The sequence below is a fragment of the Cygnus olor genome, chromosome 2 (genome assembly GCF_009769625.2).
Source record: "Cygnus olor isolate bCygOlo1 chromosome 2, bCygOlo1.pri.v2, whole genome shotgun sequence".
NCBI lineage: Eukaryota > Metazoa > Chordata > Aves > Anseriformes > Anatidae > Cygnus > Cygnus olor.
The window spans coordinates 71,310,298-71,326,092 of NC_049170.1; the positions used below are offsets into that span (position 1 = coordinate 71,310,298).

At 39.1% G+C, this 15,795-nt stretch overlaps 1 long non-coding RNA gene across 1 annotated transcript in view; it reads right to left on the reverse strand.

Annotated features, from left to right (window-relative positions):
• Positions 1-4,540: 4,540 nt before the first annotated feature.
• LOC121065780 overlaps positions 4,541-15,795 on the reverse strand; it is a 44,383-nt gene continuing 33,128 nt past the window's right edge. The window contains exons 3-4 of the long non-coding RNA XR_005817308.1: positions 4,921-4,991; positions 4,541-4,687 (exon numbers count right to left, since the gene is read on the reverse strand). This is a non-coding gene — a long non-coding RNA (uncharacterized LOC121065780). The remainder of the gene's footprint in view (positions 4,688-4,920; positions 4,992-15,795) is intronic.

The window sequence follows — 15,795 nt, forward strand, 5'->3', positions numbered from 1 at the left end:
GCCTCATTCTTAACATGTGCCTTTAAAATTTCTATTTTATTTTCTGGATAACTTTTGAAAGATGGTTCTGCTAGACCTTCTAATGAAAGTTGGCATATAGGTAGCAAATTATTCAGGCATTTGGATATGAAGGGGCTTAGACATTGGTGGTGGTTTTTTTTTTTTTTTTTTTTCCATTTTGGCTTTCCAGCTTTCACACATGCATGGAATATATGGTGGAATAAGTTTTCAGCTGGAAACTGATAGATGGTTCCTTAAGCTCTAGGTGCTTGATATCCAAATCTTGTTTAAGCTTGTCAGTAAAGATGATAACATTTTAAAATTTATGATTTTGAGTCTTTTTTTTTTTTCTTTTTGCTTGCATGGATATTTTAGCTTAATGTTTAGTAAGTGAAAAAAGTAAATCAAATACTAGGAATTATTAGGGAAGTACTAGAGAATACAACAGAGAACATTGTATGCATCCATGTCGAACTTGAATCTTAGATATTGTGTGAGGACATGCTAACCCCTTCCAACAATAGCACATACCAAAAAGGGAAACATAAAGCTGGAAAAGGTTTAGGTAAGAACTAAAAGGACAGCTTCTATGCAAGCAGCATATAGGTAGGTTAGCACTCTTCATCCTGGAAAAGATGTTTAAGGAGGAAAAGTCAGTCTTATAAAATTCTGAGTGTCATGGAGAAGGTAAGAAACTATTAATTGTTCACAGTCTCTTCTGATACAAAAATTCGAGGGCAGTAAATGAAGGTGGCAGACTCAAACCAAGGAAGAGGAAGTGGTTCTTCACAAAGCATGCAGTTAAGCCACAGAGCTGTGAAACAGTGAGGATTACTGTTTACATAAGAAAGTACCTTGGGCTCAGTGTGTCCCTAAATTGCAAATTAGAAACAGAGTCACGTAGGTTGGAAGGGGACACCTAGTCCAACCCTGTGCTCAAAGCAGGCCCAGGTGAAGCAGCTTTTCCAGGGCTTTGTTTGGCCAGGTCCCACATGCCTCCAAGGTGGAGATTCCACAACCTCTCTGGGCATCTCCAGTGTCTGTCCACTTTCATAGCAAGAATTCTTTTTCCTATATTGAGTGAGAATTTCCCAAGTTTCATGCCATGTCTGTTTCCTCTTTTGAACTTCCAAGATGAGAGTCCCTGCCTGAGCTATTTTGTAGGTAAACTGGTCTCCATCTGTATCACAGCTATGTCTGTTCCTGGCCAAAGGACCCTGTTGTCTTGGGCCTGACCTGCAGTCTGATTTCCCTACTAGACCTCAGACCTGGTTTATCACCAGAAAGTGGCCTGATTATCTGGATTTTTGGCAAAATCCAGATGCCATCTGTGTGCCTGCCCTCCTGCCTTGTACAGGGACTGCAGAACACGGTCCTGGATGGGGATGCCCCTACCCTCCTGGCTGTGTTCTCTCCCTCATCTCCCCATCCTTTAGGAAACAGCTGGTCCTTGTTTGCCATTTCAACATCTCTCTCACTAGTTGGCCCCCAGCCTGTACAGCTGCAAGGTGTTATTCAATTCTTGTGTTTGCCTTCATTGAACTTCATGAGGTTCCTAACAACCCATTTTTCTAGCTTATCTAGCAATAAAAATATACAGGAGGCAGGTATCTTATTCACCACCCAATATTTTGGTGTCATCTTCAAACTCACTGAGTGCACTCTCTCACCCAGGTTGCTAATAAACATGTTGAGTGGTATTGCTACTGGTGTTGACCTCCAGGGACAATCACTAGTAAATGGCTGCCTGTTGGACTTCTTACCTCTGATCACTGCTCCTCAAGCCACACAGCCCACCCAATTTTCTATCCACCCTATCATGCACTTAACCAGTCCATATCTTACTCGTTTGCCTGTACGAATACTATGGGAGACCATGTCAAAGGCATGCTGAAGTCAAAGTGTGCAATATTTACTGCTCTTACATTGTAAACACAGCTAGACGTCTCATCACAGAAAATCAGTTGATTAGACACAATCTGCCCTTGGTAAACACATTCTGGTTGTTCCCAATTACCATCTTCTCCTTTCTGTGGCTGGGAATAGCTGGATTTGCTCCTTGACCTTCTGAGGGACTGGAGTGAGGCTGACCAATCTGTACTTCCCTGTACTGTTTGCCCTTATTAAAGATGGGTAAGATGTTTGCCTTTTCTCAGTACTCTTAGATGCACCTAATCTGGTACAGTGGACTTGTATATGCTCAGCTGATTTAAGAGCTCCTTAATTGTAACTTCCTCTGCATTTTCACTGGCTCAGCTAGTAGGTAGTGGGAACCAGGCAGCCAGAGAGGAGACCTAGCCAGTGAAAACAATGGCAAAAAAAAACAGCAGTATCTCAGCCTCTTCCATATCCTTTATCACTAGGTCCCCACCCACACTGAACACCAGGCCCACAATTTCTCCAGCTTTCCTTTTGATGCTAAAGTTGTTCTTGCCCTTCACATCCCTCACTAGTTTTGATTCCAGATGAGTTTTAGTTTTCCACGTTCTTTACTCTGTACTCAAGAAATGCTTCTATAGTCCTCCTGGGTAGCTTTCCTTCTTTGTACATTTTTATTCTATTTTATTTTGGCCTCTAGGGCAATCTCAAGTGTGATTCTACTGAGCAAATCCCTGAATAACCCAAAACTTGCTCTTCTGAAGTCCAGAGTTGTGATCCTACTGTTTGTCTATTTTGTCTCAGGATTTTTAACTCCATGATCTCATGGTCACTGCATCTAAGACTGCCCTCGACCTTTACATTGGTGACTTCCTAGTAAGAATGAGGTCTAGTTGACCATCTTCTCTAAAGAGCTTCCTTATAAACTGTCAAGAAATCTTCATTGACATGTTCCAGAAACCACCTAGGTTGCTTGTCTCCAGCCCTGTTGTCCATGCAGCAGATATTTAGGTGGTTGAGCACCAATGAGTATCTGGCTGTACGACTGTAAGACTTCTGACTCTCCAGTGAAAGCTTCGTCTATGTTTTCTTGATCAGGCAGTCTGTAGCACATGCTTACCAGAATACCAACTCTGTCAGCCTGTTCTCTGTTTCTTAGCCATAAGGTCTCAGGTGGTGCCACTTCACCTGTTCCAAGGCAAAGCTCCATGCTCTCTAGCCACTCCTTTGCATAGAGTGCAAACCCTCATCCTTGCCTTCTCAGGCTGTTTTTCTTCAAAAGCCTGTATCCATTCACTGCAGCACTCCTGTCATGTGAGCTGTACCATCATGTCTCTAATTCCAATGAGGCCACAGGTTTACAACTACATGGACTTCTAACTCTTCTTGTTTACTTTCAGGATGTATGCATTTGTGTACAGGCACTTGTGATGTGCCCATAGCTATGCTGATTTCACAAGGGGAATGTGAGATCCTCCACAGTCATGTTGTCTCTCAGATGCTTCCTCAAATTGCTGACTACTGGGAGAGTATTTGAAAAAGTATCATTATATGTTTGTTCTATTTTTGCACTCTTCCACAGACATTTGTTTTTGATCACTGCCTTTGGTGTGTACCTGAAGAATTGCCACCAGCAGGAGGGGTTATGTCTGTTAAATTCTGATGTCAAGTGTAGGACATAAACCCAAGACTCTGCAAGACAGTCAGAAAATCTGCTGCAGAAAAACTCATAGCTTTGAGCCTAGTACCTCCACCCCCGCTTGGCAACCATCTGAAACAGGATACTGGGCTACACAGACCCAGTACAACTATGCTCATATTCTTGGGTTGCTGCCCAGAGCAGATATGCAAACTGAAGTACCTCTTTTGTTCCTCTGCCTTTTAAGATAATACTTGATTTGGAACTTCTGAAATTCTTTCTGGGTGTTTTTCGTAATTGTTTTTTAACCCAGTCTTCTTGATGCTGAGTAGTTCTTCAATCTGCTTGGACGCTAATTGAGATATCGCCTAGAAAACCCATGTTGTCAGCAAAATCCAACTCTCCTAATGTACTGTTGCTGAACTAGGCAATGCATGTGTTACAGCAAGACCTTTTTTTTTCATAACCAATGAATGACAATGCTTACATAAAATAGGAAAGAACACTTTCCTATTCAACACAGTCTACATTACGCATTACTCTACATTAACATGTACTCACCTTGATCCTACCTTAGACTGAGTCCTATATGAAGACTCATTAATTTCTTTTTGACATATTGAATATTTAGATATGTTTCAGAATGATTCATCATGATGCTGTCAAATAGTTTCTTGAAATTTGTAGTTTATATAACTTTTGTTTTTGCTGCTCCATGCTCAATTTCAAGACTGCTTTTAGACTGAAAAAATCTGTATAACACATGACTTTCTGAATCAGACCTTGATTGATTATCCTTTTGCTTTCTTTCTTCCATTCAAGGTGATACTACAGGAGATTTGGTATCACTCACAAAAGCATAATACATGTCAAATGCAGCAAAGGCATAGGATACCTTGTATTATCTTGATTATTGTGCTATTTTCTTATTGTTCTGCAAATCAGTAAGGTTGCTGAGGCATATCAAAAACAAGCATCAGAACCTCTCCAAACAGAAGAAATTATGTGGCAAAAGTGCTAACAACATGTCATAAAGCACAGACTTGTAAATGTTTACTAGAACTAGTAAAAATAACTGAAAACATTGGATGTATTTTTAATTTTCCTCATGGTTTAAAATGTATGGAGTCCAGCTGTCAAAGTGATGTTTTTTGGAGATGATCCAAATATCTGCATTATAAATAGAAGATGTCATCAGGTCTATCTCATTAGGTCTTACCCCCTGTTGCATTATTCTAGACATAGAAACTGAACAGCAAACCCACCCTGTTCATCAGTTTTTGGTCCTCCCCAAACTTCTGCTCAGAGCAACAAAATAAAAGGTATTTTTATTCCTAAATTTCAGACCAATGAAGTTATTACAAGTATGAGACTCTGCAGAAAGGATGGTGAACACACCCTACCTGATAATGAAGAAGCTGCCCTCAGCATCTTTTGCACAGCACGTCTAGGCAGGTCCTTCTAGCAGTTATACCTAAAAAACAATGAGAGGAATGAAAAAGACTGCAGAAATGGGTACAGAAACATCAGAGATATGTTGTCCTGTTTACATCATGAGCTATAAACCCTGAAATGTGTACGGCATGGATATTGGGTTCTCAGCTCTAACCCTTTCATTCTACATGTCTATTCCTCTTGCTGATGTAGACATATCCTCTGTATTCCCCATTCTACATGTACTGACCCCTCTCCCACCTCTTTAAACTGGCAGCTCCACGCAATCTGCTTCTTCCTCTATATGAATGAGGAGGAGGAAACTTCTACCATACTCAAAAAGATCTTGAAAAGACATTTTCTTATTTCCCCTTGATCATATGCTTCAGTGTCTTAAAACTCACACTTTGCATTAAGGATCATTTTAAGTCAGTTAAAGGAAAACTGAGTTGTACATGAATAGGAGAAATTTTGGAAAGGGGTAAAAAGCCAGGGCATTAAAAGCTAGACGAATATAAAAGCAAAATATTTTTAATGAACACAGATTATTTAAGGTAACATTATGAAATTGTTAATGTCACTTTCTCATGGAAGATATAAAAATCAAGACAAACAAATAACCTAACTAAAAACCATGTAGCCAATGGGTAAGTCATGTACTAAGTAGAGGAGGAATACTTTCACTTGATCATTTCGCAGCTGAACAGCGGACTGAGATTCCTCCAGAGAGGCTTCTTCTGCTGTAGACTTTGTTTGTATAGTAAGAACAATGTCTGAAAGAAGGTATTTCAGTTTCAGGTCTTTGTTCCACAGTTTCCAGGCTCTTGACAAATTTAAATTACATACTTTTTCCATGACAGGGAGAATATTGGATAAAGAATTGTGACCTGATTATTTATCTGCTGTATATTTAACTTTTAATATTTCACCTCTGAGAATCAAACAGGTTGATATTCCTCAGAGTCTAGAAATGGATTTTTAATTAGCTACCAGAGAATGTTTCCAGATGATGGATGTGAAGGTGATTTTAGTATTCTGTTTGACTCCTGGCCAATGATGTTTACACTGTATTTTAAACTAGGGTTTAAGGTCAGCCTTCTGGCACAGCCAATCTATTGAACACTGGTCATGTCTGGCATTGGTCTCTGCAGGGGAGAAAGACACGGGAAGGTGAGGACAGAGGCAACAGTAGTTTCCATGATCCCACTAAGGTGATATGGGAGCTTGCCTGAAGAGTTCTCTTTTTCCTTTCCGTAAGGCAGAAGGGATTGGATCAACTACTAGCACAACTAGCCAGCTGGCATTGGGGAATTTCTTCTACAACGGAGAGAGATGGGGAACTCCAGAGCTACATGAACTTTTCCTTTATCCAATTCCTTCTCCTTCCAGCAGCTGAGCAGTATTAAGTGTACACATTGCTAGGATGATACTGAGAGGAAAAACTGCATTTGTCTCTCATGAGCTGTTCCCCCATCTTGCCTGGGGGGGCAAGGCCCTGGAATCAGCAGATGGAACTGCCACTCAGCTGATACAGGAAGCTGGTATGGAGGAAAAATAAGCCTATTTAGTTCCAAAGATGTTTTACTTCTACCCATTCCCCAAAGTACATTCCCAAAAGACATGTACTTATTATTTGCAAGCTTGATCCTAACTTATCTCACTGAATGGCCCTTTAAGGTTTGGCAAATCTGGCTAGGGGACAGGCAATCTTGGATTTAGATTCAACAATGTGAATGCAAATTGGGTTAGATTTTCAACTTAGAGAATTGATTAAAAATGAAAACATACTCACTGAATTGATACTCACCTAAACTAAAGGAACATCCTGCTCTTAATCCTGTTGGGATAAGTCTGCACAAGTCTTGCTTACAGCCTGAGCTAACCAGCTATGGGCTAGATGTGTAGCTGTGGTTACTGCAATTCCATGCTTGATCTAAAATGCCCTACTGAACAGTATGATATACCAAACTGGGCTTAGCACTAGGCTTACAGTGCTATATACCCTCCAGTCTAATGTAGAGGTGCGTGAGGCCTGTGCACCTGAAAAATACCATGTGGGTACACCACTGGTCCAACAACCTTAAGGAGGTGAAAAGCAGTAAAAGAAGGAGTTAGAACAGATAAGAACTTGGTTAATGTGAGCCCAAGAAACCAAGACTGCTGAATTCTGTGTTTATAAAAACAAAGCGAAAGACTACTACTTCTCTTAGGTCATTTAACACCTACGCTGATGTCTTGGAGAAAAAATATAGAGTATACAAATCAACATTGAGGGAAAGAGAAAAGAAATGAGAAAGGAATTAGAAATATTGGCTTCTTCACATGTTTATATGAGGACTATTTGCTAAAGAATGTACAAGAAATTAGCAAGGAGGCTGTAGTGCAAAGTACAGTCCCATGTGCAAATTACTACAGAAGAAGCACGGGTACGAACTTAAAGTGTTTCTGTTACTGCATGTTAACTGCCAGGGTGCATATTTGGACGATGTAGTAAACATGAGGTTGTCTATGCTATGATGAAATAGAGGTAAGCTACATTGCTTTATGATATACGATATATATACAATAATGACATACAACATCTGTTTTCACTATCATAAAGTTCTCACTCTAAGCTTACCTTGTCTTAACTTATTCACGAAACAAAATTCTGAAAAGTATTGAAATAAGTTATTGGAATTTGGGTTACATATACAGAGGCTATTGAGACATTACTGAAATGGGAAGTAAGTATTTTTTGTCTAAAAAATTGGCAAGTTCTAGTCTATTTAGGTTATTATGCTGTATAAGTGACCCTCAGAGCACTTAATTCTGGACTCTTCACTGCCAGAAAGATGAAGACAAACTGAATCCTTCATTGTTGCTTAGTATATTAATGTTCCTACTTTTTAATCCTATCACCTATAAAGGTAAAGGCCTCAATACCAATTACCATCTGTCAGACTGAACAAAGAGCAAAAAGAAACATATTTTGTGACAGGGCAGAATTTTGTATATATAAAAGCAGAGTAACCCTAATGATTTCAGTGGTATTATTTCTGTATTACACTAGCAAAAGCGAGATCAAATTCTGTTACAGCTTATCTCTATATCACTAAAAATGACCAAAAAAACACTTTTTTTTTTTTGATAAAACCTGTATGTATCACTCTTAAAGGGATATCTGTCTTTACAGTTGACATTAGAGTGTCCTTTCTTTTCAGTCTAAGTTGTCTATTCTTCCATAAACTAGCTAGAAATACTTCTTTCCCAGAGAAGCATATGGTCTGGCTTTGTGAATGATAAACCTCATGGGGTAGCTCCTTACTGGTTAAAAGGTTTTCAGAGTATTAATCCTGAGAATCTGAATGTAAGGGAGAGATATGGGAACTATAAACTGGATTTTCACTCACTTTTTTGAAGTTTCTATCTGCTTGAAGGGACTATGTATCCAGAAAGCAGGAGGCATTGGCTGTTTGAAAATTGAAGCTGTTTTAAGGTGTCACAAATGGGATACAGAAGTTTAATGGTCATTTAAAAAATCCAAACAAACTGTAGACAGGTATATTTTAAAATATTTTTGAACCTTGGATATATTTAACCTCTCATCCTTAACTTTAAAAACTAAATTTAAAATTGCACTTTGTACTTTACATTACATTACATTAAATGAAAAACAAATAGCTTTCAATTGATAACACTATGAAGCAGTTTATTTGTTTTTAGAGGTAGGTTGGACAGAAGAGAAAACAATTTTGTGGACTCAACCTACTTATTATATCTTTTTATATATGCATTATGAAAATTTGTTCTAAAAGATTCTAGCAAGTTAATACTTTTTCCCCAGAACTGTGTGTCACATTTTACATGCAAAATATGTTATGGAGAACATTTGAGAATTTGAAACTTAACTACATCAGATCAATATAGAATAATGTGTGTTGGTTTAAGCAACCACATTAAAAATACTTTGAAAATCATCTGTGCATTATACTTTTAGAGGACAACATAATGTTGACTATAAAGCATATGATGACATATCCATATCTTTGAACATACTGAAAGAATTCAGGCACAGGTCCTAGTATAAAAGACTATGAAATGAAACGCTGTTTTCAATGCTGACAAGGAAATAAGGACCCGAGATGTGACTGGTTATTGTGCTGCTTACTTTGATTTCTGTCTGAAACATTATCCACTTGTTTTGTTTGCTTTCATTCAGAGGTGTTTCTCTTGAGGCCCTTGCTTAGTTTTGCCCCATAGCCCTGAATGCAAAAATTTGTGCCTTCTCTTGCAAGGCTGCATCTTCTGCTCCATGCCCCCTGGGGGGCACAAGGACATAATCTCCTCCTTTGTACAGAAGTAACTATATTAGCAGAGTCTCATCTGTTTAGCCAAGGTCAATGTCTACCAGGAAAAAAAAGCCATCTTGGGATTTTCAATAATAAGACATAATTAGGAATTCTTTCTTATTTGGCATCGCCTGTAGCTCAGCACCACTGCTTTCAGAGTAATCCATAGGGTCAGTGTTGCCATAAGAGAAAAGCTGCCACTCAGGAAAAGCAGAAGCATTGTTCCTTGCTATTCTTACAGTAGTACTATCCCAGCTGGACTCTGCTTACATTGTAAGAGCTGATGCAATCTCAGACCTAAGTGGTGTGGCCACAGGCAAATAAAAGAAAACACAAGTATAAATCTGGGAGATTTCTGTTTGCAACAGCAATGCTTCAAGCAGAAGCACTAAGCTGCACTTATCCCATTTGAATTTTGCTTTTCCAGTCTCTCCTAATAAGATTCACTCATATGAGCTAAGTATTTCCCTCAGTAACCATCCTTGCATTATTAATAACCAACTCAATTTTGCTTGCTAGAATAAGAGCTCTCCTTTAATATGTAAGATTAGGTTCAAGTAACAGTCCTTCATGAATGCATATATTATCAGTCTTTTCCACTAATTGGTCTCAAAGTATGTCATCAGTCTTATCACCCAATCCACATGGTTTGGAAGCTGTTCTCCAACTCAGATGCTAACATTCAGCTAAAAACCTTAACAGTCACGTAGGGGGAAAAGCTGAGGCAAATGCATTGTATGTTAGCCATGGTCCACAGCAAAACCAGCAAGAATGAAGAGAGAAAGCTATCCAATGCTCTTAGAAGAGCCACTATATTACTACATGTGAAGGAATATCAGAAGGGAAAATCAGTGATGGAAGCGCGACTCTGGACTTAATCCTTCAGTGCTTAATCCATTTTGATGAAACAGGTCTATCACTGCAGTTAATCTCTGAAGGACATGTGTTTACCTTAAACAGTCCTGCTAATTGTTAGATTATTCAAAAACAGATACAAGGAACACAGAATTATGTATTTCTGATTGTAAGAGGAACAGTTGGATAGTCAGTCCTCTAGTAAATTTACTTTTTTTTTTTTTTCATTTAGTATGAGGAAGACAATAGTTGTAACCTCTAAAGCAGAACTGTATATAGTCGATAGAACAGGATGCAAAGTCTCTGCTTACCACTGGCTGAAGCCAGATTTATTTATCTTAGCTCTTACTCATTCTCACATTCTCAGCTTCATTATCCATATGGAAGACGCGACTCCTGAATAAAAGTATTGGAGCCAAGGGATTTTTTTTCTGCATGACAATTTTTTTTTTAAGACATCAAAGTTGGTCTCAGTTCTGAGGGATGGCACAATGGGAGCCATTAGGCTACCAAGTTATGGTTAGCCAGTTGTGTCAAAGGAATTTCCTCCTCATGAATTTCATTATCCTCATCGCACAGAGCTAACATCTCATCTGCCAAGGAGAGATGGTATATTGGCACGCCCTTGGGAGTGTTTTCATTCAGTAGGCTGAAGGTTCTGTTACAGGCTTTAGCATATAATATCTATATATGTTTCTACAACTGACATACTTACCGGTTACCTCTTCCTCACTGGCACAAGAACAGTCATCTACAGCTGTAACACAAGACTCAGCAACATCTAAGACCCACACTGAGTGCCTCTTACTGCTCCAGCGATGTCATTTGCTCTCTGAGCAGACTCCAGCTTTACCAAAATGAGGGGCTCTGCTCTGTCTGCACACTAGGCTGATGCACAGTGGCTCCATTCAGACATTTTAGATCTCTTCTTGCCAAGCTGAGTTGGGCCTGTGGGCTTTACACCTCCAGACCCTTCCAGAGCCAGACCCTAATGTCTTTGGCAGACAGCAAGGCCCTGCAATACAGATCCATGGGCCCCGTTTCTCAGGCATGTTGACCCTTTTTGGCAGCCCTACATAACTCATTCGCCTTGAAGAGTTCACCAGAAGCAGAATTGTGTGAGGGGCTCCATGGGTCTCATCCTGGAGCCAGGGAAAGGGTGGGGAGGCAACAGCTGCTTCCCTCCGGAAGGTTCTGGTATCTCGGAGCACAGGTGCTTCAGCTGCACAAGCAGCAACATGTGAGGGCGCAGCCGGGAGAACTTCGTTTTCAGCTGACTAACCTTTTTTCTTGGCAACAACCAACATTTCCTTGTATTAAAAATAAATAAATAAATAAAAATGAGGAGAGTGCATGAGACAGAGCTATTTTCTTCCACAGCATCTATTCTGGAGCCAGGGAGAATGCACTAAATTCTGTGTGTGTGTAATGAGCTGTTTGGTTGAGAGTATTTTTCTGTTGTGGTGGAATCAAGGAGCTTCAGGCTTTTGACCAGCTATTTAAACAGTGGGTTTCCACCACATTTTTACTACTTTTCTAGAGGAGATGCATGACAAGGGTGTCCACCCTACCCATTCCTCCCTGCATCTCCAGTTTCTGAGATAAACAGTCTGCCTTAGGGTGATGTGATAGGCCTGCCTCGGCCTATCTTGGCCCAACGATGATGCATTTCAGCTTTTGTTGAAAACCTCGGGATTTAAGATCTCTCTCTTTTTTCTTTTTTTTTTTTTCTTTTTCCCAGCAAATTGGAGTCATTTTCTTTCACCTAACAAGAGGAGGATTTTACTGGTTTTCCACTTTCTCTTAACGAAATGCATTGAGCAAATTTAGCGCAGCTTCTCAGATGGTTAAATTGGATTTGTCCAGATGGACACTGTTACAGTCTTCCTTTATAGGTGGGATTAATTTTATTAAAATATAATCCTCCCATGCTTACATTATCCCCTTCAGACATTCCCTTTTTAATCTTTTGCAAAGTAGCATTAACCAGTTTCTGGCATTCATTAGAATTATATTAAACACAGACACACCTTTTTAGGCTACGACTGCTGAGAAAAAGCAAACCTGGGATTTCCTTTTCTTAGAGTCCCTCTCTGCGCCAATCAGATAGGAATGAGAAAGACGTGGTTGTACAATTCCCTCCGACCTTATGGCCGCAGGGGTACGAAGCAGTCCCCTGACCGCTGACCAGCGTTCTGTGACAGAGGCGGCTTTGCTTCACAGCCATGGAAAAAAACACATACTGTCCCACCGCCTGGCTTTGAGGGAAGGTCTACAGAGGCCTCTGTGATTTTCCATTTCCATCCCGTGCAGCGCAAGGCCTGTGCACCACTTAAATCTCAATCAAAATAGGGCTTAGGTAATAGCCTTGGCAGGAGGGCGAGTTCCACCCACATTCTTTTGTGCTCATCTGGGCTGGAGAACCAGCACTGGAAAGCAGCATGTTTTTTTATGGCTTGGAACAGAATACTTACTGTGCATCTACTTCAGCTTTGTTTCTGACCATGCTTTGTGTGAAGCCAAAAGCTACCAGAGTATATGCTGTTTGTGTTATATATTTAGAATTCTGCGATTGAGTTGAAAGAATAAAAATCAGAAATCTTTGCCATTCATTAATCTTGTGCTGGGAATAAGCAGAGAGAGACTTCTCAATTCCATTATTTGTCTCAAAAGAGATCCTCAGGTTTCCAAAATCCTATCAGCCAGTTAGGAAACATATGCATGGTACAAAAAAGTAAATAAATCTCTTTTGATTTGTCTCCTGATTTCTGGCAAAGCCCTGAAGTATACATACTTTTCTATTAATTATAGCATGTTAAAGTCCACATATAAGTGAGAAATAAAGGAGAACTTAATATATACATTAAAAAAAAAAAAAAAAGGAAAAATCCTAAAACTACCTATCCTAAACTACCCTGTCTATCAGTATTTGCACTCCTAAGTTTTAGCCTTTCTATGAATACAGTGTCAAGACTTGGCATGCTATCAACAATGAATTAATAGTTTTGGTCTTGGATGGGTCAATGCTATTCTTGGAGATAAATCTCAGCTACATCTTCCTCCTACAGTAAGTACCAAGTTTGTAAACAAGAGCGGGAATCTCTGTTAAAACGACTGAAGCATAAACTCCTCCTTGTCTCTATTAGCTGAGGGCTGAAGAAGTCATTCTTAACTGAGGAGATCATCCAGACCAAAGCTAATGCTGATTTGGATCAGTCCATCCAGTTTTCACTTGTATCATATGACAGTTGTAGCCAAGCTATTCAGCCCCATTCAGATGAGGACCACATTAATCTGACAGACACATTGTATGATATTATCTTAGCAGGATGAAGCTGAAATTCTCCAGGATGCTCAAGCTCTTGGCATCTTTAGTCCACCCGTATCTTAGATTGCCACAGCTACACTCTTACAAAAATCTCAGTTAAGTCACTTAAAATCAACCCTAGAATTTTCCAACTCTTTTTCTCTATACATTTCACATTCTAGAAATAATAACAAATCTGTAACATGGCAGAAAGGATATTCAAGTTGCCTTTATGATTTCCTCTCTACTGGTTGGGGTAATCTATATACGTTGTTACTTTGAGTTCTCTGTGCATTGCTCTCATTAAGCCTCATTGCCACCATCTGAGTGGACCTAGATAAATAACTGTGCATAGCACTAAACTGTGTCCCATAGACATATTCACAACTGCACGTCACTGGGTTAGCAACTGGAGGGCAAATATTACTAGGTCAGATGGTGTAACAAAACTCTTGCAGATAGGTTCTGTCAAATCTTGCTATAGAGTTTGAAAAGTTATCTTCTCTATTTGCTCACTCCAATCTCTCTCTTAGTTGTTACTGTACCTGTGCAAGTAGAAGCAAAATGAGACAGGGCAGAGCCACTGCACTTCAGAATTTTAGCACCAGATTTCTAGCACTTAAATCCCTTTGTAAACTCCTGTGCTGTCTTGTTTTTATTTAGTCAAGAATGCCAAATAAAATTCTCATAATGTATTACTGGTCCATATCATCAAAGGATCCAAAGAGGCTAGGCTGACTTGTGTTCTGGTAAATACCACTGCTAAAAACCAGGGTCATCCTGATAGCAAAAATTTGCTTTATCTTATTGTCTATTGATTTACCAGTTTGCTTTATATCACCTGTTTGTGTTGGGAAATCACCATCAATACATGGAAAATATATTTCAATTGTGATGTGTGTTTATTATATATATATATATATGTATTTCCATTATGTAACTATATGAGTATCTTTTCTACAAAATATTTCTAAATAATCCAATAACCTAAGAGGAACTTCTCCCTTACTTTACACTCCCACTGAGAAAGCACTACATCCCACAAAGCCCCAGCAATACTTTTCATTTGTCCTACACAATTCCCTACACATAGCACTTCTGTGAGTACTAAGTCACCAGTTTGGCATGCAGAAGAAAATGTGGTGGTGAGCTCTAAGGTGTGCGCACACACACTGTCAAAAATGATTGACTTTGGACAAAAATTTCTAAACTTACTAGAGGGAGAAAGGGTGAAGAAAAATGAGGATTAATAGATGATAAAATTGCGTATGGTTTGCAACCTTAGAAAACCAACCTAAAAAAAGTATTAGGGGAATGAAATATTAACTATTTGATGGAAGACATAGGAGAGAGGTAGAAGAAGACAATTACAAGACAAAATGCCAATAGACAGAGATATCAAGGCAAATGATAAGAGGCCAAATATTATCAGAAATGGAGAACTTTTACTGCAAGTTAATCTGCATGTGTTCAACTCTTGGCTATTAAGAGGATAAGGGATGAACAGATAAAGCTTTAGCCAGAAAAAAAATATTTTTTTATCTCTGCTGATGAGGGCATGGATGATATTTCTGAATTACTGTTTTGCTGGAAGCTGAGATGTGGGATTTGAAGAAAGATTTTGCACAGGGGCATGTGTTTTACTGGAAGTTATGTAAGCACTTTTTAACAGTGGGGAGTAAGAAGCATAGTTTATTAGGCTGCCACAGACCTTCAAGACTGGATTCAAGGAAAGACAGTCCTGATCTAAAAAGATTGAGAGATACTGGTTTGAACATCCATTTCCTCAGTGATATTAAATATTTCGGTTTTACTTACTTCATGGAAGTAACGGCTGAAATACTGTAAGCAGTATCATCTCATTTTGCAAATAAGGAAACGGGTTTGGGGAAAGAGGCGTGGTGGTTTGGTTGATTCCTTGCTGATATCAGTCTGACTTCAGACAAGGAAAGAAGAAGAGTTTCTGAGTTAAGGGACTAGCCTACAATGAGAACGATTTAGATTCCATTCTCCTTCATTTTGGCCATGTCTGCCATGGTCTGCAGATGACCTCAATTGTTTAATTTCTCTAGATCTTCATTCCTAAAGCAACCTAACAATTAGATTCTTTAACTCACAAGGCTATTGTGAAAATAGCTGTTTCATTCATGTTGTGAGGTGATGAGAAAAAAATACAAAACATACAATGTAAATTCTAAGGGAAAAGTTGACTGACTGACATAGAACCACAGAAATTTTTACATAGCTATGAAAGGATATATTGCAACAAGTGATACAAGAAGAACATAAAAGAGAGAGAGAGAGAAAGAAAAAGAGAAAGGGAGAAAGAAAGAGAGAAAGAAAGAGAAAGA